Source organism: Hypanus sabinus, chromosome 9, assembly GCF_030144855.1.
Source record: "Hypanus sabinus isolate sHypSab1 chromosome 9, sHypSab1.hap1, whole genome shotgun sequence".
NCBI lineage: Eukaryota > Metazoa > Chordata > Chondrichthyes > Myliobatiformes > Dasyatidae > Hypanus > Hypanus sabinus.
This window is the reverse complement of record NC_082714.1, coordinates 75135812-75159144: the sequence shown is the minus strand read 5'-3', so window position 1 is coordinate 75159144 and position 23333 is coordinate 75135812. Positions and strand designations below refer to the sequence as shown.

General features: G+C 39.4%; 1 non-coding gene across 1 annotated transcript; it reads right to left on the bottom strand.

The window, feature by feature from the left end:
* Window positions 1-9596: 9596 nt before the first annotated feature.
* Window positions 9597-9668, bottom strand: trnaw-cca (transfer RNA tryptophan (anticodon CCA)). Its single transcript has one exon. It is a non-coding gene; the product is annotated as a tRNA-Trp (tRNA).
* Window positions 9669-23333: the final 13665 nt, after the last annotated feature.

Below are 23333 nucleotides of genomic sequence, written 5' to 3'. Positions count from 1 at the left end.
TACTAAAATTTATTTTATATCCTGAAAATTCTCCAAATTTGTCAAATAATTTTAGCAAAGCAGCAATAGATTCTTCAGGCTTAGATATATATACCAATAGATCATCAGCGTAAAGAGAGACCTTGTGCATGGTCTCATTCATCAAAATCCCAAGAATATTTTTGGCTTCACGAACTGCAATAGTAAGGGGTTCGAATATTAAATTAAGTAACAAAGGACTTAATGGACAACCTTGTCTTGTCCCCTGTGATAGCTGAAAAAAGGAGACTTACTGTTATTAGTGACAACAGTAGCAATAGGAGCTTTATAAATAATTTAAATCCAATTATTAAAATTAATACCAAAACCAAATTTTTCTAAAACATTAAATAAATATTTCCATTCGACTCAATCAAATGCTTTTCAGCATCCAAAGTTACAGCGCATTGTGGAGTTTTAGAAGAGAGCGAATATATAATGTTAAATAGTCTCCGAACATTTGAAAACGAATAACGACTGCTTGATCTTTAAAAATGGTTTTACGCAAAATACTCTCCAACCGATTGGCCATTATATTTGAGAGAATCTTAGCATCAACATTCAATAATGAAATAGGTCTGTTTGAGGCACAATCAGTAGGATCTTTATCCTTTTTGAGAATTAAAGAAATACAAGCCTCATAAAAAGAAGAGGGTAAATCACTTTTCACGAAAGAATCTTTAAACATCTCCAACATATATGGAGAAAACAATTTTCCAAATTTTTAAAAATAAAGTTCTACAGGATAACCATCATGTCCCGGGGCCTTACCAGATTGCATTGAAAAAACAGCTTTATGAATTTCAGATTGGGTTAGCCGAGACCCTTCGTCAGGACTCTCGGCCCTAAACGTCGGCAGCGCTTCTCCCTGTAGATGCTGCCTGGCCTGCTGTGTTCCACCAGCATTTTGTGTGTGTTGTTGTTTGAATTTCCAACATCTGCAGATTTCCTCGTGTTTGCTCTTAATATTCTCTGTTATCAGGGTGCAAATGACTAAATAATTCGACCAACCCAAAATCGGTCAAAAAGGAGTAAATAACTGACGCAGAACGATTTGGAATTCGCTGATTCGTTGATATCTTGTCAATCACAGCATTTAACCCACAATTAAAATATCCACCCATTATCAACATATATTCATTTAAATCCAGTAATAAAGCAAATGCCTTTTCTTTTTAAAAAGAAGGGTCATCTAAATTAGGACCATAAAATTGACCAAAACACCCTTTCTATTACAAATCACTCCTTTAACAATTAAAAATCTACCATTAGAATCTGATTCAATATCCTCTTGAGTAAATATATTAGATTTAATAAAGATAGATACGCCTCTAATTTTACTCTGAAAAGTAGCATGGGGCTGTAATTCATTCCACTATCCAAAAACCCTATTTTGATCTCCCGCCGTGATAAGCGTCTCCTGAGCAAAAATTATATCAGGTTGGAATCCATTAATAATTTAAAAAGTCTTTTTTCGTTTAATGGGATGATTCCAACCACGTACATTCCAACTCATTACATTAATCCGTTCAACTGCCATACTATAATTTTATTCTAATTTACTTTATACATGCGCAGAATACATGCCAATATGGGATTATCAAAGGTGATGAAGAAAAAAACATGCATGCTCCGGAACCACACGATTCTGAAAAAACTCCTAACTCTGGGCCTACCCACCACCCCCACCCCGCCAAAAGCCCGAGACAAAGGCAAACGAACTAAGATAGAATACAAAGCCATGGGCCGCTCTGTCGGTCTCCTCTCTCCCTCCCCCCCAACTAGCACACAAAAAAATAAAATGACCTTGCAAGAAAGGCGTTAAAGTCTCAACAAAGGAGAGTGTTTACATTCCATCATGTATTAAACAAAAAAGAACCAAAGTAATATAATCTCTCAGAGAGGAAAAATCAGCGCCATCTTAAGTTTAGCTTTAAATCTCTAAGAAAACTTTAAATTCGGTTACAGGACGCTATAATAAAACAGATTTTAAAAAAGAGGTTAATAGTAGAGTCCTGAAGAAGGGCCTCGGCCCGAAACGTCGACAGCGTTTCTCCCTATAGATGCTGTCTGACCTGCCGCGTTCCACCAGCATTTTGTGTGTGTTGCTTCAATTTCAACGTGTTCACCTAATAGTATATTTAACCGAACTAAGTTTACAAAACTATTAATTAGTAATATCATAAGGAACTAAACCCTCCCGGATATACATATATATATATATATATAAAGAAACCCTATTAGTAGGAAAAAAACTACTAAAAGAAACTACCAATTAGTAAATTAAGAAAACAAAAAGAAATATCAAACCAAATATTAGATAAAAGGAAGAAATCCTTTTAACCTCTTACCTCAGTCAAATATCTAATTAGCCATTTAAACAGTCAAACTTGAACCGTAAATCTTCTTTCCAAAAAAAAAAATCCAATAGGATGCAATAATGAGCAGGTTTTCTTATCTTCTTTTATTGATCTCTCAGTGAAATATCCAAATAACCTTCAGATAACTTCATATAACTTCTTTTCGAAATGTGAATAGTATACAGATAATCAAACAGCTTTTCAGATAGTTCATTCGGTAGTAGCGTCAGTGACGGTGACAGGAACAGCCTGAAGAAAATCCAGTGTGGCTTTTCGGTCAAAGAAAATGCGTGGAGAAGAATTAGGAAGAAAAACTTTCATTTTTATCGGGAAAGTCAAAGAGGGAAATAGTTTCTTATCATATGCTTGTTTCATTACCAAAGCAAATCTTGATCTTTGTTCCATTACTTGTTCTGGATAATATTCATAAAAACGGAGCTCAGACTCGTTGAATCGGAAAACTCTGTTTTCCTGCCTGTCGCATTATTTGATCTGTAATTTTAAAGTGATGAAAACAAACCAGAATAGATCTTGGTCTGCTTTAATATTTAAATTTAGAAGTAAACGCTCTATGTTCTCTTTCAATAGCAGGCGGCTGTGATAAAATAGTCGGAAATAGAGTATGAAAGAGCTTACCAAAGTAAACCGTTAAGTCTCCATTTTCAGCTCCTTCTTGCAATCGAACAGTTCCTATATTGTTTCGGCAAGACCTAGTTTCCAGGTGTATAACCTTATTTTGATATTTTTCCAAACGAGTTGTAGTTTCAGACAATTTTTGCTTAGTTAACTTCAATTCCTCTTCATGTTTAATAACTTGAGTTTCCACATCTTTAAGTTTTCCCAGAAATAACTTCATTTCATTAGTATGCTTTTCCAGTTGGTCTTTAATTGCCCTTTTCTGATCTTGAATTGAATTCAGTGTCCGAACGATATCTTCAGCCCATGATGGCATTTCATCAGATCTTTTCTTCAGCATCTTTCCTTTTCCATTACCTTTGTCAGTAGGTTCACGCAGATTCTTCCTACTTCTCGTAGACATAGACATATTACTCCCCTTCAGGAATCAGCAATTAAGAATTTTAAATTCAGAATTTAAACTGGGGGAGAGAGAGAGAAAACTAAAAGCAGCACAAAATTACTGCTACTCCATCTGCAGACGGAGGCGGTCTCCGAGGAAAATCTTTAGGACTGTAAAGTACATCAGAAGACGAAGGTGGGCGGTAGGAGCAGGAGGGAACCCAGAATGTGATAGGCGAGGCCAGGTGAGCAGAACAGGTAAAGGGCTGGAGAGGAAGGAATCTGACAGGAGAGGAGAAAGCGAATGAGGAGAAGTCCCAGGAGGATGTGATAGACAGCTGAGAAGAGATATATAGCTTGAGTGGAGCATAGAAGATGGAAGGAGAGGGAGAGCCTCTCTGATCATTATTCCCATTGGATTAGCTTAATTTGTTGTCAGGTAATTCAATACGAAAAATAATGGGATTATGGAGTATCTTATCTCAGTTTGCTGTTTTTCGTTGAGCTGGGAACCAGGTTTTAGGCTTATTTATCGTCGTGATGTTGGGAATGGAATTAACCACAGTATTGTGTTGCTTTAGAATTAATAATCCTTCGATCCCTTGATAATTAGCGACGATGCTGAAGCGGATCCCTTCATACGTCTCACCCAGACCGTATGCCCACATTGCGCCTGTCAGCGAGAAAGGGCAGAGCAACACAGGTAAGCCTTATAACCTTATCCAGAAAGGCAACTCACTTCAATGTGCATGTCCTTTTCCCTTAACGTAGTCATTTTATATTTGAAAACACTTTACTGTTGGTGAAAGGAAAATACTCCCCACTCTACCGTGGGCTGGATTCTCGTCTCTTTCCCTTTGCGATCCCAACGGGATGCAACCGTGTGGTCGAACAGATAAGGCGTCCAATTCCGCGTTTGATGCGAAATCAGCTGTCGACTGTCGTTTCGAGTCCAGTCACGGTTGTTGGACCAGGCTGAGGGATTTGGTTTAATTCACCACAGTTGTCGAAGTTGCTGACAGGCATTTCCGGACCGATGGACTGACTGCCTCGTGTCGTCAGTAGACAGGCTGCGGTCGCCAAATGTGGCCGTTCTGTGGGAGTAGGAACTCCATCCGCAGGAGCGGCACTGAAATCCCAGTTGTATTCGGAAGGGCACAACAGCTACGGGATGGGATGAGAAACAAGCTAACAGGGACATCACAAAGGGGCATCACAGCATGTAATCTCAGCCGGGCCGACAGCAGCGGGCAGATACAAATAGAAGAGCACGCAAGCAGAACGTTTAATACAGCCATACTAAATACAGAGCCAGCTCAAGACTCACACAATCGGGAACACTGTGTACATACGAAAGGAGGAACAGGGAGGATGGGGTTGGAGAGAGGGTAGGGAACAAGAGAAAAGGAGAACACGATAAAGAGTGTGACTGAAGTGTTGAAATAGACAATAGACAATAGGTGCAGAAGTAGACCATTCGGCCCCTCGAGTCTGCACCGCCATTCTGAGATCATGGCTGATCATTCACTATCAATACCCAGTCCCTGCCTTGTCCCCATAACCCTTGATTCCCCTATCCATCGGATATCTATCTAGCTCCTTCTTGAAAGCATCCAGAGAATTGGCCTCCACCATCTTCCGAGGCAGTGCATTCCACACCTCCACAACTCTCTGGGAGAAGAAGCTCTTCCTCAATTCTGTTTTAAATAACTGACCTCTTATTCTCAATCCATGCCCTCTAGTACTGGACTCTCCCAACATCTGGAACATATTTCCTGTCTCAATCCTATCAAATCCTTTAATTATCTTAAACGTTTCAATCAGATCCCCTCTCAATCTCCTCAATTCCAGCGTGTACAAGCCCAATCTCTCCAATCTCTCTGCGTAAAACAGCCCTGCCATCCCAGGAATCAACCTAGTGAATCTACGCTGCACCTCCTCAATTGCCACAATGTCCTTCCTTAAACCTGGAGACCAAAACTGTACACAATATTCCAGGTGTGGTCTCACCAGGGCCCTGTACAAATGCAAAAGGACATCCTTGCTCTTGTACTCAATTCCCCTTGTAACAAAGGCCAACATTCCATTTGCCCTCTTCACTGCCTGTTGCACTTGCTCATTCACCTTCATTGACTGGTGAACTAGGACTCCTAGGTCTCTTTGCATTTCTCCCTTACCTAACTCTACACCGTTCAGACAATACTCTGCCCTCTTGTTCCTGCTTCCAAAGTGGATAACTTCACATTTATTCACATTGAATGACATCTGCCAAGTATCTGCCCACTCACCCAGCCTATCCAAGTCTCCCTGTATTCTCCTAACGTCCTCTTCGCATGTCACACTGCCACCCAGTTTAGTATCGTCAGCAAACTTGCTGATATAGTTTTCAATGCCCTCATCTAAATTGTTGACATAAATCGTAAAGAGCTGTGGTCCCAATACAGAGCCCTGTGGTACCCCACTAGTCACCTGCAGCCAGTCTGAGAAACACCCATTCACTGCTACCCTTTGCTTTCTATCTGCCAACCAGTTTTCTATCCATGTTGAAACCCTGTCCCCAATGCCATGAGCTCTGATTTTACTCACCATTCTCCTATGTGGCACCTTATCGAATGCCTTCTGAAAATCTAGGTACACTACATCCACTGGCTTACCCTCGTCTAACATCCTTGTTACACCCTCAAAAAACTCCAACAGATTAGTCAAGCATGATTTGCCCTTGGTAAATCCATGCTGGCTCGGCCTAATCCTATTACTGCCATCAAGATGTGCCACTATTTCGTCCTTAATAATGGACTCAAGCATCTTCCCCACGACTGACGTTTGGCTAACAGGGCGATAGTTCTCCGTTTTCTCCTTCCCTCCCTTCTTGCAAAGTGGGATAACATTAGCCACTCTCCAATCTTCAGGAACTGATCCTGAATCTAAGGAACATTGGAAAATGATTACCAATGCTTCCGCAATTTCCGGAGCCACCTCTTTTAGAACCCTCGGATGCAGACCATCTGGACCCGGGGATTTATTAGCCTTCAGTCCTACCAGTCTACTCATCACAGTTTCTTTCCTAATGTCAATCTGTCTCAATTCCTCTGATATCGTATGACCCTGGCTCATCCATACATCAGGAAGATTGCTTGATCACTGTAATGTTCCCACAAAATATGGACTCGCTTTGAAGAACAGTTCATCTCGTGTTCTCTGTATTAATTGGTTATTTATTTATCAGTATTCTTTCTTTCTATTTGTATTTGTACAACTTGTATTTTGCACACTGGTTGGTGCGATCATTTGCTCATTATGTTATGTTTATTATTCTTTGGATTTATTGAGTTTGTCTTCACGACAATTAATCTCAGGGATGTATATTCTGACATATATGTACTTTGATAATACGTTTATTTAGAATTTTGAACTTTGACACGATGGGCAGTGAGAGACAGAGGCTTGATAGTAAGGTAATGTTATATGAAATCTGAAATCCTTTGACGATTCTCGATAAGCATAAGACCATAAGATATAGGAATCTAACTAGGCCATTTGGCCCATCAAGTCTGCTCCACCATTTCATCATGGCTGATCTTTTTTTCTCGCAGTCGTAACCTCCTGCCTTCTCTCAGTGTCCTTCATGCCCGACCTATCAGGAAGAATCTTTCAATCTTAATTATACAAAACGACTTAACCTTCACTGTAGCCTGTGGCAACGAATTCTATAGATTCCCCACTCTCTTGCTAAAGCTATTCCACCTCCTCTGAGTTTTAACAGGACGCCCTTCTAATCTGAGACTGCGTCCTCTCATCTTAGACTTACCCACATAGGAAACACCCCCTCCAAATGCTCTCTGTCAAGGCTTTTCGCATTCGATTGGTTTCAATTCGGTCACCTTCCTTTCCATCAAACGCTCTTCATATAACAAGTGGTTTAATTCTGGGATCTTTTCTGTGATCCTACTTTAAAGGAAATCCAGTTTTATTACTTCCTTTCTAAAAACTGCTCACAATACAGTACCCCATGAGGCCTCAGCAGTGCTTCATAAAGCCTAAACATCAGACCTTTGCTTTTTTATTGTAGTCCTCTTGAAATGAATGCGAATTTTGCACTTGCCTTCCTTGCTAGACACTCAACCTGAAAATAAATTTGAGGAAATCATGCAGAAGGTTTCCTATGTCCCTTTGCGCCTCTAATTTTTGCATTTTCTCTCCATTTACAAAAGAGTCTACCCTTTTATTTCTTCCACCAACCTGGGTTCCTATGCACTTCCCAACAGTGAATTCCAGCAGATTTCTGCAGTATTGTTTTCCCTTCAGGATAGCTTGCTGACTACAGCCTCTTTTATCTTGTGCCTCCAAGAATACCGAAGCCACATACTGAAAAATCGTCCCCAGCGTTTTCCCAGCCTCTTGAGGTCAGACTATATGGTCAGTAATTTCCCATCTTCTGTTTTTCTTCCTTCTTCAAGAGTTATATTTGCATGTTTCCAGTCTTCCCAAACCTTCCAGAATCCTGTCATTCTTGAAAGGTCAAACCCAACGCCTCACAATCTCTTCAGCCACCTCCTGCAGAACGCTGTGGTGTACGGCATCTGGACCAGCTGACATGCCGACCTTCATATCGTTAAGTTTCCCTAGACCATTCTTCTTAGTAATGACAACTTGATACACTGCAGGAACTTCCTCCATACTGCTTGTATCTTCCACAGTGAAGACTGCTGCAAGATATTTGTTCAGTTCGTCCACCATTGCCTTGTCCCCATTACTACCTGTAAAAATTTGTTTTCAAGCGGTCCGATATACACTCTCGCCTCTCTTTTATACTTTATTTGTCTGCATGAACGTTTTGCATACTTACTAATATCGTTGGCCATCTTACTTTCCTATTCCATCTTTTCCTTCTTGACGAATATGCCCTTTCCTTGGCTTTTATATTCGCTTTGACTTCTCTTGTTAACCTCTGTTGTGTCATCCTGCCTTTAGAATTCCTCTTCCTGTTTGGGGTGTCCATATCCTGTGCCTTCTGAACTGCCGCCAGAAATTCCAGCCATTGCTGCTCTGCCCTCATCCCAGCCAGTGTTTGTTTGCTGTCAATTTTGGTCAACTCCTCTCTCATATCTCTGTAATTCCATGTACTCCACTGTAATACAATACATCTGACATCAAATTTTTGGATGAATTCAATTATGCTATGCTATGATCACTTTTCCCTAAAGGTTAATTTACTTTGAGCCCTCCGATCTTTTCCGATACGTCGTACAACACCGAATCCAGAGTAGCTGATCCCCTAGTGTGCTCAACGGTAAGTGCAGCAGTTTGATTTTCGGAACAGCTGCTCACCCAACCCAGCGCTCAGAATTATTCCTTCGGTGCACATCCGCTCCCTCATGGCGTTGTTAGACCTAAGTGTTGCAGAGGTGTACAGGTTCGACAGAAATTCACAGTATGAAACCGGGAGAAGCGTGTAGAAACCTCTCAACAGCTTCTATTTCTGTGAAAACTGATCAGTTCAGGGAAATTGCATATTTCCATTGCCAAGGTCCCAAGTTGAATCCTGGCCAAGAAGATTATTTTGATAAGATGCTTGCATGGAAGAAAAATACTTGAAATGTGCGTTTGTCTCAGGGACTGATATATCCTCGTTTTCATTCATTCGCTGAACTTTGTTTCAATTCCTTCCTTTGTCAAGCGTTTACTCTCTGACGTAAACCCTTCGTGAACAATAGAGGGCTCTATTGGAGGGAAGACTTAGATTGATCCTACAGTAGCATAAAAGATGAGCAGAACATTGTGGGCGGCGTTACAGAGCAGTACTGTTCTATGTGATATGCTACACAAGAAAACCTGCTCTCGGATAGGCGGTGGCTTCCTTCCCCTTTGAGAAGGAAGAAAATTAATAATGTAGAGATGGTGGGAACGTTGAATGTCCTGAAAATGTAGCTCTTTTCGATGCTGAATGAACTACTGAATGCTTCCATAATTTTCTTTTTTTATTTCAAATTTCGAGCAACGCAGGTTTTGGGATAAAAGAAAGAAGATTTTGTATTTCGACACAATATTACAGTTTAGACAGGAAAATTCATTGTTAAATTTGGCCTCATAGGTCCACTTCGGCTGACTGCTTTCAAAGGGTAACGTACGTTCAATTTCGGGAAGAACAACTGAGCAGAGACGGAGCAAACATTTTGATAACAAAATCCGGCGCGTCGCTTGTGACCTCGACGTGATTCGAACACGCAACCTTCTGATCTGGAGTCAGACGCGCTACCGTTGCGCCACGAAGTCAAGCGACGGAGTTCATTTATTAAAGAAACTTCAGCGAGGGGGACGTCACGTGATGACGTATGGTCGAGACGTTGGGATTCCAGCTCCCTCGCAAAAAGTAATGAAATAGGGTTTAAATGAAGAAGAGTTAACAAATATCTATTAAAAACTACTTATAAGCAACTCAGGATTATCTTTTGATATGGCTCCTAAACTGAAACAGAAGAAAGTTACTACTTTGAAGACTGCACAAATCGGCGGGGTAAAAGTCCTAGCCGTCTTGGCGAAGCCTCGGACTCAAGTTGGATCTTCTCCCGACGAAGTGCATGGCATTTCTGATGATGCGGGAAAAGAAGTTGCAGCAATGTCGGCGGTCTCTAAAGAAACGACAAGAACAAGGCATTCGCGAAAGTATGCACGAACAGATGTTAACAAAACTACAAGCTTCAACTGCGGTTGGAAGTGAAATTGAAAGTGAGTCGGAAGTTGAAACAGACTCTTTGAGAAATCCAGAAGAAAAAGAAGAAGAAAAGAAGGAAGAGATTAAAGGAGACATAAAAGATATCCTGATATATATAATGAATTAGTTAAAAGTTATAAGAACAGATATGGCGAATGAATTTCATGCTATAAGAACAGATATAAGAAGCATACAGAATACACTTGATAATGTGGTGGAAGAACAAAAGAAGATGGATACTAAAGTTAAAGAGATGGAAGTAAAAATAGAAGAAAACACGGAAAGAATAGATAAGATAGAATACGATAAGCTTGCCTGGACAGCAGAAAGAAAACGGATGATGGACAAAATGGATGCGCTTGAGAACTCTAGTAGACGAAAAAATATTAAAATTGTTGGTCTTATGGAAGGTACAGAGGGAGAAAATCCAATAAAATTCTTTCAAGAATGGATTCCGGAAATTTTGGAAATGAAATAAGCAAGTCAAGTCATTGAAATTGAAAAATCACACAAAGCTTTAAGACCACGACCTCAACAAGATCAAAATCCGAGATCAATTTTGATAAAATGTTTAAGGTACCAAGATAAAGAAATGATCTTGAAGGCAGCTACTCAAGGTGCTAAAAAGAGAAATGGGCCATTGATAGTAGAAGGGAAATGAGTTTTTTTTTATCTAGAGATCAGCTATGATCTGTTGAAGAGGCGGAAGGAATTTAATCCAGTGAAAAAATCTTTATGGGAAAAGGGCTATAAATTTTTTTTGAGCTACCCAGCAAAATTGATAATTTTCCTGGATAATGGAGAAAGAGAATTCTTCGTTGACTACTGGAAAGCAGAGGAATTTGTACAAGAATTACCTATTGTCTATGAAGAGGACTAAAGAATTATAGAAATTAAATGGACTAATGATGAAGACTGAAACAAGGTTGGACCTGATGGACATTTATAAGATAAAAAAACCGGTCGAGGAGTATTAATTCAGAGTAGAGACATTAATTATTATTTTTTTTTCTTTTCTTTATTCATATATTTTTCTTTTTTTTTGCGGGGGAGCTGGGGGAGCTCCTGATCGATAGCTCCGAGTTTCACGTGTACAATCATGGCGATTGCCATGACCCATAAAATGGGGGGGGGGTAATGTTGTATTCATTTTATTCGCAACATTAGTGGGAGGTATTTTGTTTTTTTTTCTTATATATTAGTTATTTTCTTTCTATTTTTCTTCTTCTTTGCCTGGATGATTGGGGAGAGACTCATAGCAACTTGGAGAATTTTAAAGAATTCCCAAGGTACTATGAAAGATTAATTTATTTTTTTTTAAGTTTTAATGTTAATGGTATTAATGGACCTGTGAAAAGAAAAAGAGTTTTTACATATATTAAGAAAATGAAAGGAGATACAGCTTTTTTACAAGGAACACATTTAACAGAAACAGGACATAAGAAATTAAAGAGAGATTGGGTTGGAAATGTCATTGCAGCTTCATTTAATTCAAAATCGGGAGGAGTTGCAATTCTGGGTTAATAAATCTTTACCAATTAAAATACAAAATGTAATAATTGATTCTGGGGGAAGATATGTGATATGTATTAGAGTTGATAATGATGTAAAAATTTATATAAAATTATTTGCCATTATTAAAAAAATAAAAGAGGATCTTGATAAATGGATGATGTTACCAACAACATTAATAGGTAGAGTTAACGCTGTAAAAATGAATATATTTCCTAGATTGCAATATTTATTTCAAAATTTACCAATACAATTATCTCAGAAGTTGTTTCAAGAACTGAGTAAATATGTAAGGAAATTTCTTTGGAAAGATAAGATGTCAAGAATATCATTGGAAAAATTGACACGTAAATTTGATCTAGGAGGGTTACAACTTCCAAATTTTATGAGTTATTATAATGCAAATCAACTTAGATTTATTGTGTCTTTTTTGATGAAGAATAATCGGCATGGATTAAAATAGAATTGGATAAGATAGGAGAAAATATACCAGAAGATTTTATATATAAATGGGAAACAAATGGATACGGGAAAAAAAGAATCTCCTATATTAAGACACTTGATTGATTTATGGAACAAGGTAAATATCGATGATGAGATAAAGAAATCTTTATTAGCAAAAAGAACTTTAATTCAAAATAGGCTTATTCCTTTTACAATAGACAATAAACTTTTACATAATTGGTTCCAAAAGGGGATTAAATATGTAGGTGATTGTTTCGAAGGAGGTATATTGATGTCGTTTGATCAATTAAAAATAAATATAAAATATCAAATAACACTCTTTTCTGTTATTTTCAATTAAGAGCCTATTTGCGAGAAAAGCTGGGACAAACAATGTTGATGCCAAAACCTAGTGAAATAGAAATATTGATTCAGAAAGGAAGAATTAAAAAAATTACATCTTGTATGTATAATTTGATTCAAAAGCAATAATTAAATTAAGAATTCATAAATCAAGACAAAAATGGGAATCTGATTTGAATGTTAAAATTGATGGGAAAACTGGTCAAGATTATGTTTTGATAGTATGAGAAATACAATAAATGTTCGACTTAGATTAATACAATATAATTTTTACATCAATTATATATAACACCACAGAAAATAAATAGATTAAATTCAAATATGTCTGACCAATGTTTTCGATGTAATCAAGAAATTGGTACCTTTTTACATTCTACTTGGTCTTATTTTAAAATTCAACTATTTTGGATAAATTTAAGACTTTTATTAGAACAAATTACTGGAGTACAACTCCCACATAGTCCGCTATTATTTTTATTAGGAGACATTGAAGGGACAATACCGAAACTTAAATTGAACAAGTATCAAAAAAAATTATAAAAATTGCATTGGCAGTAGCCAAAAAAGTTATCGCAGTTAGTTGGAAATCTGATTTATATTTAACTATGGATCGTTGGAATAATGAAATACATAGTTCTAATCCATTTGAAAAAAATACGTATAATTTAAGAAATGAATATGATATATTTTTGAAAATTTGGCTCCCATACTTACAAAAGATAGGATTAAATACATAGGTCCTTTGAAGATAAAATTATAGTAACTGGGGAAAGTAAAAAATAAATATCAAAATTATTTTGAACTCCATGGAGCATGTGGGCATCCTCCGATATCCAGGCAATCTTTCTCTTCGTTCTTTTTTTTCTTTAGATAAGGGTTAAGGGGAGAGTGTTAAGGGGAGGGGGGGGGGTTAATATTATCTTTCTTACTATTTTACTATTACATTTATTCTTTGTAATTTCTAAAATTTAGTAAATAAATAAATAAATAAAAGAAACTTAAGCGTTCCACCGGATTGGCTGAGATTCACCATCTATATTGCATTGATAATTGCACAAGCTGGCAGCTGTTGATAGCACTTTAGCTCGGTTTGTCGAACTTCAGTTGCTGGCCTGCTGCGTTTAAGTTGACTTGCACGCCTAGTGAGAATTATTCCTTGAGTGTACATTCCCTCCCTCAAGACGACCTCAGCCCCAAGAGGTGAGGAAGCGAACAAGTTCGACAGAAGTTTATAACCTGTGACGGGGAGAAGCGTCTAGAAACATCTCAACAGCTTCTGCTTCTGATCTGCAGACTGAAATTCCATATTTCCCTTTCATTTTTTATGTCCAGCTGGGTTCCATGGTCTGTATTTTATGTGGCCGACTTTGTAGTGTAGTCACTCTCACGTTCCCATTACCCACGAAAGGTTCCAAGTTCGATATTGATGGCGACTGCGATGTCAGGCTGTTCCGTTCACATTGACAACAAATGCCCGAAGCTTTGTTGCAGAAACATGGGAAAGCACTTACAGTTTGAAAACACCCCAAAAAACTATCAAAAGTCTATGACCATCGCTGGCTGGCCGAAGTACTGGACCAGTGTAATGCCTCATATAGTAATGGTAAATGTACACAATTAATCCCACTGTGCTCACATTGTGCCCGAGTCTCTAAACCCGCCTACAATCTGCATTTCGCCTCATCGTAGCTATCTCTCTCACCGTATATTTCTTTCCGTTTACACAGTACGGACTATATTGATAATGTCTGTTACCTTTCCTTTGCCTTTCGGATTGAAATCACCGACTTACACACACAGGAATGAACTCACAGGACCACGAGCGGAATGTGAAATGTGTATGTAATTGCGGCGGAGTTGTTAAGGTTGTTGTCTTGTCAGCGAAAATGACGCACTGGATTCACTTTTTTATTGATACCACGAATGATTTTGAAAGATATTTTAGCCGTTCTTCCATGCTGGAGAACTGAACAAACATCTGGCAGTGTGCATTGGACAAAGTATGTACGCGTCTGCTCAAGCGGGAACAGAGTATTCAGCGGCCAGTATTTCTGTAGTGTAGTGGACATCACGTTCGCCTCTCAAGCGAAATATTCCTGCTTCGAATGCAAACAGAGCCATTCTGATTTTTATCTAATTCAAATACCACGAAAGGTTGGCACCAGACATATATTCAATTAAATGCAGCTTTTGATCCTTCCGCTACCATCAACATTTCTTCACCTGCTTCCCGCCGTTTCATTGTGCGCACATGAGTCATCACTCCGGATCTTTCGTCGGGTTTAGTCCCGAAGCCTTCCCCAGGAGTGCATATAGCCGCAAGGCAGAGAAGGATTGAGATCAGAATTTGACTTCTCCTAGATGATTTGCCAACCCTGCCCTATCTTCCCGAAGCAATAGGTTTTAAGGCCCCAGTATTCAGCCTTTGCCCCTTCTCCTGTCCGCAGAAACAGTTCCGCTGGGAGTAGTTAGGCCACGCATGTAGAACGGGAACTGCACTTGGTTGACAGAGGCCATTTGAGAGGCATTTGAGAGGTAGTGAGAGCTTGCCCCCGCTACCTCCTCTGGCTAGCACACCCTTCAGGAACCAACCACCACCCATGTACGCCAAATCAAACTGAAATAAAAATTAAAATGCAATACGCCCACAGATGGGCAACCACTGTAGAAATAGAAATTTTAGCGTTACTCATCTATCAGAGATCGTGATTATGTGATAAATTACTATCTTTAACCTAATGAACAAAATCGTATTCCTTGTTTTCTTTCGGTGTCACGAAACAAGTGTATATTTTCGCTTCTTTTCATTCCTTGGACCTCGCCCTTCTCTTGAGCTCCACATAAAGAGGTTTGCGATGCTCCTTGTCGGTAACCATCTCTCCTGATTATCCTATTCCTCTTAATATAATAATAGACTGTCAGAGTCTGATCATCTGCAGGCCTTATTTCCTGCCGCACCCCCCCCCCCCTTCACGTCACGGGAACAGAAGGAGGTCCGAGGATTAATCGCAAAAACTGATGTTTTCCAGCTTATTCCGTCAGTGCAATTCCCCAGGTAAATGGAAACCGGGTACAAGCAGGGTTCGAACCTGCTCTATTGGATTTCGAATCCAGCGCCTTAAACACTTGACCATCACAGCGTCGCGCTGAAATATTTAAACGGAGGTCACATACCATGATGGAAGTGGTGCTTGCTTTGGAGACAACGGGAGAGGTGTGCGTAATTTAATTTGTAATTTAGCGAAGTTAAACCCGAAAATAATTCCGGAACGAAGTTAGAATAATACAGAAGAAAGCGAAAGTGAAGTAATCAATTTGGAAATAACCCATCTGAAAATGTGCAACGGAAATGGATATTTGTTTTTGCAGCTATGCAGTAGGGTATTTCATTTAATAGTTTTCTGTAGGATTAAATTGACATTATTTCTTACGTCCTTCACATACTGTACATGAGGAATAATAATCTTTACGTTACGTCTCCGTCTAAATGTGCAATGAGCAATTTATAGTCATTTGTAATAAAGAGTATGCACAACACGACAGTCAATATAGCACAGAAATACAATTGTATCAGTGTGAATTACTCAGTCTGATGGCCTGGTGGAAGAAGCTGTCCCGGAGACTGTTGGTCCTGGCTTTTATGCTGTAGTAAATTTTCCATCTGGAACAGGTTGTGGTTGTGATGACTGGGGTCCCCAAAAATCTTTCGGGGCCTTTTTACGCACCTGTCTCTGTAAAAGTCCTGAATAGTGCGACATTAGTTATGCCAATTCACCATTCATGCATTTTTCTTTACTTTACTAGACTCCTCAATATCCCTCGACAACGGTGGTTCACTAATCCAGTCTGAAGTCCTTTCTCGCTAGAAAATTGAATCCAGACGGAACACTGGCTCTGAGACTAAAGCCCACAACCTTTGAGTTACTTCTTCACACAATTCTAGAAATCCAACAGGCTATCCATTGCGCCACAGAGCCTGTAGTCGATAATATTGGGGAAAATTATTTCAAAATAATTTGCAATTTATCAACTGTAGACATTCGTCCACTCTCAATTGTTCTTCAGTTGAAGAACTGACAAAAGCAGTCCATCAGTACCCGTCATATTGACGCAGTAGATTTCTCAAGAACATCTGGGCCAGGTCATTTGACGGATTTTTTAAGACGACGAACTGTTAAGCCATTGTGATTTGTAAGCGTGGATAGGAATCCCACCCTCGTTGCGAAAACCTTGTTTTGGGGACTATCGGTGGGTGACACAGTCGCGTCCAGTGCTAAGGACCTATGTTCATTTCCGCCGCGGTTTGTAAGTACTTTCTCCTCGTGACGGCGTGCTCTTCGGTTCCCTCCCACGATTCTAAGTCGCAAGGTTAGTTATTGTTTAGGTCACCTGGGTGAATTGGGCGGCGCTGCACGTTGGGGCGGAAGGACGTGCTTTATCTCTAGATGATTAAAAAAAATTGAAAGCGAATGTACGCCCTGAATTTCTATTTCGAGAGACCTGCAAACACTTCTTCGCCTGCCGAGGGAAGCGAGCTGAACACCTCCAGAATCAGAACAGACCGGGGCACTCTGATTAACGACAGAATTCGGGAATCAGTTCAAATTTCGCAGCATAACATTTGCAATAGAACACCCAGCGCATCGCTGCTTATAGTCCCGATCTCTGCCGGAGGATGCTTGATTGTTTCATTTAGTGAAAACTCTGTTAAGATCTCTGCAATGAGGTACTTTCTAGAATTTAGCACATCAATTGGCATCCCGATGTGATAGTTATCTGTGCAAAGACGGAAAATACAAAAAAATGTTTGACTTGCAGATCTTCAGCAGCCGGCCTGTTTTATTCAAACTGAGCGTGCCGCGGCTCGGATCCGTTCCCTCAATGCCCCCTCAGCACCAACAGCGGATTCGGTGCCCTACTGGTAAACACTGAGATACCCTAGAATTTTGTGCGTTTTGGGATAGAAATTCACAACTGAAACCAGGAGAAACGCTTTGAAACATTTCACAAGCTTCTGCTTTGTCTCACAGCCGACAGACAGTCTGAAATTGCAGTTTTCCAATTACTTTACAACGTCCTGCAAGTTTTGATATTCCACATAATCTGGTCTTTTGTTTAAAGCTCAGAATTTTTTTTAGTACAGTTATTATCAGGTTTACATTACTGACGACTAGCTTCCAGTTGAATAGCGGCCGGAACATAAATCTGATTTAGCCGTTAGCTGTGGGTTCAAGTTAACAGACAGAGCGTGTTGTGTACAGATTAAATCATATTTGCTGTAATGTTTCTGTAGTGTAGTGGTTATCACGTTCGTTTAACGCACTAAAGATCCCTTGTTCGAAGCCAGGCAGAGACATTCCGATTTACCTTTTTTCAAATTTGAAAGGGACACAACGAGTCAATTCAATTAAGTACAATTAACGACAGAATTTATTCTCACAAAATGCAGTCATTTCGGCGTTCAACGTTCAACGAACCGTTTCAATGGCAAACATGGTAGGGAAAAGAAGGTGATAGGTCAAGTTAGGGGAGTGGCGTAGAAAGGGAGAAATGTGAAGAAGTTTAAATCTTCGAGGGGGGGTTCCGTGTAACTTTCTCACTGGTCCCACTCTGTGATTTCTGCTGCCCTGCGACTCTTCGATCTCAGGTAAGTGCATCCATTGACTGACCACCCAGTTTTACACTGCTCCTCTCCCACAACTCAACCCTTCACTCACCCCTCCCCCCCCCCCGAGAATTAGTCCCTGTACACCGTGGTGCAAAGTGCCGAAGGACAAGGAACTGTGAATATGAAGAATTTAGCAGAATCTGAGGGAACCTCACTATCATGATGCAGAACAAATTACATCTTAACAATACAGCTCGAGGACGTTGCAATGGCTCTGGTCAAAACGCCGGCCTAGTGAAAGCGAGTCGCTGGGTTCAGCTCGCAGAAGAGCGTTTAGTTCATAAGGCCAATTGAATTTGGAGCAGAAACGTTTCACGGAAGCACCGCCAAGCTCTGCTATCTCGCACAGGTGGTGCCCTTAGAGAGATGACAATCCCTGCCTCAGTAGCGCCTGGATCCTCTTTCCCCTTTTTGACTCAGTCCATCCTCAAACCACACATTTTTTCTGTCACGTTTTAATCTTCGTTCGATTCAGTGAGTGGAAATTAATTCAACTTCCGGTTGCACAAGATAATCCATAGATGCTGGAAATGTACGACATCATCTATAGACAAAGGTCAAAGGTGAAATGTCAAAGGTTCATTTTATTTTCACTGTATGCAGAATACAACTCTACGATTTGTCTTCTCCAGAAAGCCACAAAATGCAGTAAACCAAAGAAATGGGTGAAAGAACGGCATTAATCCCCGTTAGACAAAAAGAAAAATTAGCAAAAGCTTCCAAATCCCAACTCCTCAACCCCTCTCTCGCACAAAGAAACTGATCACCCAATCCTTCAGCCCACCAATCAATAATTAAGAATGGGCAAGAACACGAAAAACACTATAGAACTGAACAAAGTCAACATAAGAGACCGAAACACTCCAATGCATAAATCTCAGAATTTGGACAACATCTCCGAAAGCATCGGGACTAACCCGTCCCTCCAGGGAAACGACACGTGTGGAATCAGCCTCTTCGAGAACCCCTCGCTCTGCTCCGCATTTGTTTTAATATTTTAATCTACCTCGACGCTTTATTCAGCGACAAACGATACGGTCTTTTAGCGACTCCTGGATAGGTACATGCAGCTTCGAAAAATAGAGGGATGTGGGTAAGCCTAGGTAGTTCCAGGTTTAGGACATAGTTGCATAGCTTTGTGGGCCGAAGGGCCTGTATCGCGCTGTAGGTTTTGTATGTTTTGTTACGTACCAGTGACACGTGACAGTGGTGTACTTGTCACGTGACTGGGGTTGAAGCTATACTGGACTTGAGGTAATGGTCTTGTGATGGTGGAGTGACGTCATTTTCCCGCCAGTAGAGGTCATGTGACAGGTTTTTTTACAGGGTATAAATGGAAGAACCCTCCCTGTGAGGAGAGGCAGTTCGTGGCTGGATTTGCCATGTTGACTTCATGTCACTGCGCGATTTAATGTCATGACGCAGTTTAGTTGGAAGATGAAGTTTTATATAATGCCTAAAGTTTAAAAGGTCATTGCCAGCAGTTTCTGTATAATACTGCTAGTTGAGAGTCAGTGGAGAGTGAAGATCGGAGTTCGGGAGTTAAAAGATCGAGGAGAATCGATTTCGACGGTGGAACATGTTCGACCTTGTTTGATCCTCATTCGGAAGGAATTCGTTGACTGTTCTCGTGTTAATCCCTGTGAAATAGCAGGAAAGATTGGGAACAGGTCTGTGCCTTTAAGCCGTTCCATTTGTCCATCTACGTAAATTCTTCGTGGGAGAAGTTCGACTTGGGAACCGAAGCAACAGGACGTGAAAGAGAATTTAAATCGTCTGAAAAAGTTTCTTCCTTAAATGGGCTGTGAGCATTTTGAACTTTTGCAATACTACTTTGAAGAACTGTTTTTGCAACATCGCTTTAAGAAGTGTTTAAGCTGCTGCATTTCCGGTTACGTGAGTGGTTTGTTTACTTTTGGGGGTTTGTTTTCAGTGTTTAATAAACGTGTTATTTGTTATCAAAACTCCTGCCTAACTCATATATTTATTGTTGCTTGAATCCGTAACATAAATATGGATCGTTTGAGTTTAAATGCTTGCTAACTTTTGGATCGGTGTTTTGGAAAAGGGGAATACGCGATTCTTTTGTTTGATTGGCTTGTGGGTGGTATTCTGCAACAATGAATATTGATGAGTTTCTGGCTTCGCCAGACACAGAGTTATTAGCTTAGGCGAAAAAACCTGAGGTGTCTGAGATAGCTAGTAGATTGCAACTTAAAGTTATTTTGAAGACTACATCAAAGGCTGTAATACAGAGAAAAGTCGCGTCACACTTCGTGGATTCGGGTGATTTTGATGAATCGATTTTAGAGTCGTTTCCAATAAGTAATATAGAGATGCAGTTGCAAATCGAACAAATGAAGTTGGAACAAAGTAAAGCAGAATCGGAGCGTTGTAGGTTAGAAGCTGATCAGAAAAAAAGGGATTTTGAATATGCAATGACGGAATTAAGGTCTGGGAATCAGTCTTCTGGTTCTAGAAAACCGTTTGTTGCTAGTCAAGAAATTAAATTGGTCCCACCATTTAGTGAAACAGAAGTGGAAAGATATTTCCAACATTTTGAAACGATTGCTCAGATTTCAGTGTGGCCGAAAGATAAATGGTCAGTGTTGTTACAGAGTGTAATTAAAGGCAAAGCACAACAAGTTTATACAGCTTTAACTGCTGCACAAGCACTTGATTATGATATTGTGAAAAAGCATATTTTAAAATCATACGAATTAGTCCCAGAAGCGTATAGAGAAAGATCCAGAAGTTTGAAGAAGTCTGTGGAAAAAACTTACGTGGAATTTGCCTATGATAAAGCTATGTGTTTTGAGAGATGGGTTTCTTCTAAAAATGTAAATGAGGACATTGAATACATTGAAAGAGCTGATTTTAATGGAGGAATTTAAAAGAAGCATTCCTGTTGAAGTAAGGACCTACTTAAATGAGAGGGATAGTGATAAATTGCAGGACTGTGCTAATTAGCTGATGAGTATGTTTTAATCAATAAGAATAAATTTCCTCAGGGCAGAATTTTTAAGAGGAAAAATAACACGGAGACTCAAGGTAAATCAGAAACTAAATCAGAGGTTAATGAGAAACGTAAGGAGGAAGGAAAACCTTTGAAGGAAAGACAGTTTGGTCTTATTTGTAACTATTGTAGAAAGCCTGGTCATGTAATAGCTAACTGTTTCAGATTGAAAAAGAAAGAGAAGGAAGCAGTTCCAGATGCTTGTGTGCAACATACTGAAGCACCTGTAAAATTACAGGGTTCGATAAACACAAATGAGGTTTTGTTAGAGTCTGACCAAGTTAGAAAGGGATATGATCATTTTTCAAGGGTTTGTATCCTTGAAAGAAGGATCTACTCTGGTGCCAATAAAAATCCTTAGGGATACTGGAGCTTCTCAATCACTGATGTTAGACAGTGTATTAAAGTTTAATGAAGAGTCTGATACTGGTGAGGTAATTTATATAAGAGGTGTTGTGAGTGATTTTTTGCCTGTACATTTGCATAAAGTAAATTTAAAGTCAGGGTTAGTTACAGGATTTGTTAAATTAGGATTACAGCATAGCTTACCTGTGAAGGGTATTTCTTTATTGTTAGGTAATGACTTGGCAGGTGGACAAGTTTTTCCTGAAGTGCATTTGACAATGGAGTCAGAGGAACCAGAGATGAATTCTAACGTGGATTCTTCCTGTGTTGTGACTAGAGCTATGGCTAAAAAGATTGATGCGCAGAATGAGGTTGTTACTCAGGACTGTTCAACTCAGGATTTGAGCTTTGAGGATGTGTCAGAGACTTTCTTACCTTCGTTGTTTGAACAAGATTCATGGAGTAAGTCTGACTATGAAGATTTATCTCTGTCTCGGAAGAAGATGATAGCAGAACAGAATAGAGACCCTGAGATTATAAAATTAAGGGAACAAGCTCTATTAGATAGTGAAATTGAGAAAGTGCCAGTAGGATATTTCTTGGAAAAAGGAGTATTGATGAGAAAGTGGAGATCACCTACAATTCCTGCAAGTGAGGAATGGAATCTTGTTTACCAGGTAGTTGTCCCTAAAGTTTATCGAAATAAGATTTTGACTTTAGCTCATAGTGTGCCTTTAGGTGGACATCAAGGGGTAAGGAAAACTGTGGACAAGATTTTAAAACATTTTTACTGGCCTGTTTTAAGAAAAGATGTGGCGATGTTTGTAAAATGTGCCATACTTGTCAAATTGTGGGTAAACCAAATCAAGTTACACCAGTGGCTCCATTACAACCTATTCCAGCATTTGGTGAAGCGTTTTCTAAAGTTATTGTAGATTTTGTTGGTCCATTACCAAAGACAAAAACTGATTATCAGTACTTGTTGACTATCATGTGTACTTCGTCTAGGTTTCCAAAGGCAGTACCACTTAGGAATATAAAAGCTAAAACTGTGACAAAGGCTCTTATAAAATTCTTTACTTATTTTGGATTACCTAAGGAAATACAAACTGATCAAGGCAGTAATTTTAAGTCTGGATTGTTTCAACAGATAGTTTATAAATTGGGAGCTAAGCAAATCACTTCGTCTGCATACCATCCAGAATCGCAAGGTGCCTTGGAGAGGTTTCATTCTACCCTCAAGAATGTGATTAGGACGTATTGTGTGGAAAATGAAAGTGATTGGGATGAGGGTATAAACTTACTTCTATTTGCAGTAAGGGAATCGGTACAAGAATCTTTAGGTTTCAGTCCATTTGAACTTGTATTTGGGCATAGAGTTAGAGGACCTTTAACTTTATTAAAAGAACAGTGGATTAGTAAGGAAATACACACTAATTTGTTGGACTATGTTTTGAAATTTAAAGACAGGTTACATAAAGCTTGTAACTTAGCCAAGGACAATTTAAAATTGGCTCAGGAGAAAATGAAAACTTGGTATGATAAAGAAGCTAGGATGAGGATGTTTAAGCCTGGAGATAAGGTGTTGGTTCTTTTCCCAGAGCAAACGAATCCTTTACAAGCGAGATTTCATGGTCCTTATGAAATTGTGTCTAAAATCAATGATGTGGATTACGTGATAAAAACTCCAGATCGTAGAAGGTCAACACAACTTTGCCAAATAAATATGATAAAACCATATTTTGGGAAACAATCTGATACTGTGACTGTTGTGGTTAGTGAGAATGAGTTTGATTTAACTGGGAACATGATAGATGGTTCATCTGAATTTCATTCTAAATCCAGCATTGTTTCTGTTAGGTTACCAAATTCAACCAT